The sequence below is a fragment of the Tamandua tetradactyla genome, chromosome 20 (genome assembly GCF_023851605.1).
Source record: "Tamandua tetradactyla isolate mTamTet1 chromosome 20, mTamTet1.pri, whole genome shotgun sequence".
NCBI classification, from domain to species: Eukaryota; Metazoa; Chordata; class Mammalia; order Pilosa; family Myrmecophagidae; genus Tamandua; species Tamandua tetradactyla.
In genome coordinates, this window is record NC_135346.1 from 22,179,737 (window position 1) to 22,184,596 (window position 4,860).

Sequence of the window (4,860 nt, forward strand, 5' to 3'; positions counted from 1 at the left end):
GCATCAGGCACGAGAATGTTGTGTTTGATCACTACAGGCCTGGACCTGCTGGGATGGACGTGGACGGCTGCATCCACCAGATCTCAGGCAAGATACCTAGACCTCCGTGTCCATGATGGCAGCCACAGTCCTGTGTGGCTACACAGCACCTGAAGTGTGGCCAGTCCAGACTGAGATGTATTGGGGTGGAAAAAGCACACTGTTTTTCAAAGACTTAGTATGTAGAAAAGAATGTGAAATATCTCATTTTTATATTATGCAAATGTTAAAGTAATAATATTTTGGATATGTTGGGTTAAATAAAATATATTATTAAAAATAATTCCTGGAGGTAGAATGCTCGCCTGCCGTGTGGGAGACCTGGGTTCGATTTCCGGACCATGCGCCTAAAATAAAATAAATAAATGATAATAATAATAATTCCCTGTTTTGTTTTGTTTTACTTTTTGAATGGTTTGCTAGATAATTTAAAATTTAAAACTCCGTATGTGGTTCACATTTTGGGGCTGTGTTAAGTTTCTATTGGACATCGCTGGTCTACATTCGGAGGCTGACAAATGAGGCCGCTGTCCTGTGGGTCTGCTTGTCAGCTCAGACGATTCCTCTTCCAGGTGGCTCCTCTGGCCCCGAGGTGGCTGCTCTGGCCCCAATCCATAGCACTGGATGGCCTCCTGGTTGTGATGGTGCTGGGTTTTGACCCATGGGTGGACCCCTGACTCAAGTATGTCAGTCAGAGTGCTTCCCTGGGAGTTTGGGAAAGCACCTGGTGGTTGAACCTGTAACAGGTAAACTGGGGTGCTCTGGGTGGTCATGGTTTTCTGCCCCATAGATCAGAAAAGCAGATGGAGCTGCTCTACCATGAGTACGAAGCCCATGAGTAGGTGGCGGTGGAAGATGGGGGGTTCTGCTGGTGTTTCCAGTCTGATTGCGTCATGTCTTTGGCCAAGCTGAGTTCTCATCCTTGGGTCCTATAACATACCCTTGGGTTCTTATAATAAATGCCATCTTTTTTCACTCACTCTAACTTAAACAGGTTTCTGGCTACCAAAAGAGCCCCAAATAATTTGTACTCCATGCTTTTTGCATTTTTCTTTTTTTACCTCAGGTCTACATAGGAATGGATTTTCCATGAAACTAATGAAGCTTGACCCAGCAAAGGCTGTTCCTGGAGCTCTAAGAGGACCCTAAACATTTTGTATTTGTAACTTTATGATTTTTTTTTCTTAAAGAGGCCCCGAAATTATGTATGCTTCAGGCCTCAAAAAATGTAAACTTGCTCTGCGTATTGCATTCCCAAACTCTGGTTGCAATGCAAACCTTGGTGAATTCAGGAAGACTGTCCCACCCAAACGCCAAACTCATTCCTAACTTAGGGCCTTTGACAAGTCTCAATGAAGAGAGGCCTGTAATCTTCTTCCCAGGATCTTTGCAGAGTTGGCACCTTCTCATGAATCAGATCTTATGTTCAAGTTTACTTCCTCCAAGGGGATTTCCCTTACCCCTCCTAACAACCTCTAGTGTCTCTATCACACCATCCTCTTTTATTTATCAGTCATGATGGGTGCTTAGCTCATAATTTCTTGTTTATTCATTTCTTTGCTCACTCATTATCTCCTCCCACTCTTTCTAAAATGAAAGAACCCTAAGAGCAGGCACCCTGTCTGTCTTGTTCACTGCTGTGTCCCCAGCATCTAGAATGGTGCCTGGCATATTGTAGGTAGTAAATATTTTTTTGTTATTATTTATTTATCAAATACTTGCAAAGTGCTTCTCATATGGCAGGCAAGATTCTAAGGTCTTTATAAATGCATGAGTTAAGTTCCCACCTTTCTAATATATCCATGTTCCATGCCAAATTTTTAATTCTTAATCCCTTTTTCCAAAGAAGAAAATTGGAACACATCCACAAATATTTATTGAGCTGTGCCTGTGTTACAAACACTGGGCTAAATGGTTTACCTCATTTGAATCCTCACAGCAACTCTAATAATAAGGTAATTTATTCAGTAGGGACTTTGCATTTGGCTACATGTAACTGAATCCCAACACAAGCTTAACCCACCAAAAGTTTGTTTTTCTCACTTAAGAATTCTGGGGTATGTGATCCAGAATTTGAACAGCATCTCCACGAATACGTCATTGACCTGCTAACTTCTTTCCTGCTCTGTCATTCTTAGCATGTGCCTCTTGTATTCATAGTTTCAGAGATGGCTGCTGCCTCTGTAGATATTGTATACTTGCAGGGAAACAGTGAAAGGCAGAGTACGTATATCAGCTTTCCCTTTTTGATCAGAGATATAGCTATTTTCTTGGAGTCCCCTCGTATAATATAAAAATTCTGCTTAGATCTCATCGGTCAGGCTAGGTCACATGGCCACCCCTAGCTGGATGGAAGTCTGGGAAGTGAGTATTCTAACTGGGCACATACTGCCCTTCATAAAATCCAGGTTCTCTTGGTGAAGACAAAGGGAAGGATAGATATCAGGTAGGAAATGAGCTGATTAGGTTTGGTGATCGTACCCAGGACCCCAAAGAGTGACAAAGCCTAGGAATTCCATATGTTTGGCATGCTAGAAACACCAAAAACTCTGAAGATTGTGCAGGATTTGTGTGATTGGATGGAGGAACCAAGACTGTGAGTGACCAAGTGCTTTGTCCAAGGTGTCGTATCTTAAAGGATGTTGAGGGATAATAGATGTAAAACTGGGGTTCACTCTCAGGACCGTTGATTCCAAAGGCCATATTCTCGAGGTCTGGTTCCCAGAGAGTTTTTTTTTCTTTCTTTTTACTAGGCAAAGAATTTTACTAATCTTTGTTTTCAAACTTTACTCCCACACTCCTTCAGCTTAATTAACCTCAAAGAATGAAATTGTGTATAAGCAAAAACTGAAAAGAGCTGCAGTGTCCAAGGGGCTTGAGCTTAAAAATATTAGAGATCTAGACTTTATTACATCCATAAACAAAACAGTTTTAAAAAGCAGTCGTAATATAAAATAGCAGCTCCAAGTCACTTCAAGTTCTATCTTTTTTAGAAGTTGACTCAGTTCAGTTTGCCTCATTCTTGGAAGCCTCATAAAAATTCTCTGCAAGACCTGGAACTTCATCATCATCATTCTCTCCAGTAGCAAGTGGTGCTTTTCCATCCACAGACTGTCTGGGCAGAGTTCAGCCTGTCTCCTTAAACTATCAGACGTTCTGCACTAAGCTGATTTAGGGCGCTGGGGAGCATTTTTGTCAGCTGCTTAGTCTCAGCACAGCCTTGTAATAGTGAGAGTGTTTGCTGCCAGAGATGCCTGAACTTTATGATTATTTAAATAATCCATTTAAATAAATGGATCACTGTTCCTTGGTTTGTAAACATACTAGCCTCTTCAATACTGAGATATTGTTTACCCCGAATTTCTTTAGAAGAACTGAAGTTTTTAATCATCTGCTGTAGCTGTGCTATGCTCCACCTTCTTTCTGCGAGCAGTTCCTTTCCCACCAACGTGCACTCGTGCCTGCAGTTTGGTGAGCTTCTCTTGGTTCATGACAGTCGCTTTCATCTTGTCAGAGCAGAAATGGGGCCAAGCAGGATGGTCTCAGACCAGCTGGGACCAGGTGCGCACACACACAGGCATGCAAGACGGCAGCTAGAGGGAGGTCGGCCCCAGCGGGTCTTAAATATAGATAGTTATATTCTGATTTTCTGGGATCCAATGAGCCTTCTTTTCATGATAGCTTTGAACAGTACTAACGTCCACCATTTATTGAGCACTTAACTGTGTGTTATTTTCTTAACATAAATGATCTCATTTTGAAAATGGCCTTACGGTTTTTGTAAAAATCATTCCTAAAATTTTTTTTTAAAGCAATAACAAAGCAGGTGCAAGGGTAGTTCAGTGGTAGAATTCTCGCCTGCCATACGGGAGACCCGGGTTCGATTCCTGGTCCTTGCACTTCCCCTAAAAAAACGAACAAGTAAAACAAACAAAACAAAACAAAATTCAACAAATGGTGCTGCAATAATGGGATATTTGCATGGAAAAATAATGAAATCTGACCATGCCATACACCAGTGAAAAAAAAAAAAAAAAAGCAATAACAAATAAACTCAAACACTATAGGAAAGAACTAAGAAAAAAAATTTTAAAAATTCCATAAACCTTCCCCCCAGAGAAAACCAAAGTTAGCATTTTGGTGACCACCCTTCCAGGTGTCTCTCTTTATAGATAAACATATAGAAATGTGTTTAAATACATAAGTGGAAGCAGGTGATACATGTTTTTCTGTAGACATAAATTGTCTAGGGGGTAGGTATCATTAACTCCACATTGTGGGCTTAGAATAGTTAAGTGATGTGCTGCAAAACAGCTAACAAGTGGCCGAATGAGGCTAGTTTCAATTTTATTTGAACTGACCACCCCAATTCTTTGGCTGAATTTGAAAAATCAGGGATCTCTTTCCTTGTATAATTTCTATATCTGTAATTATATATGTATGTACTAAGATGTCCCTCTTATGAGGCATGTGCATGATAGGAAAACATGGTCACCAGCTCTGTAAATGCAGCAGCTCTAGGGAATATATTCATTATGAATAAAATAAAGCATTGGAGCATTGCAAAGTTTCAGGGAGACCTTGCTAGTCTGAAGTCTGTGGGGAGCAATGCTGGGTTAAGGCTTCCCAGGAAATCCTCTGGCCCCATCATGGAGTTGAGTCTTATAGGACTGCTAGGGTTCATTCCTGTGATCACTGCACGCAACCCTCATTCTCCTACCTGGTAAATACTTTTTTTCATTCTACCTCCTACCCCTACCCCTGCTGATCCTTTGCTTTGTAGTGGCATTTACCAGATATTGTGGGCCACGTTGAATAGTG

The 4,860-nt window shown here is 41.1% G+C and overlaps 1 pseudogene; it reads right to left on the minus strand.

Annotated features, from left to right (window-relative positions):
* Positions 1-3,045: 3,045 nt before the first annotated feature.
* Positions 3,046-3,545, minus strand: LOC143664483 (transcription factor BTF3 pseudogene; annotated as a pseudogene).
* Positions 3,546-4,860: the final 1,315 nt, after the last annotated feature.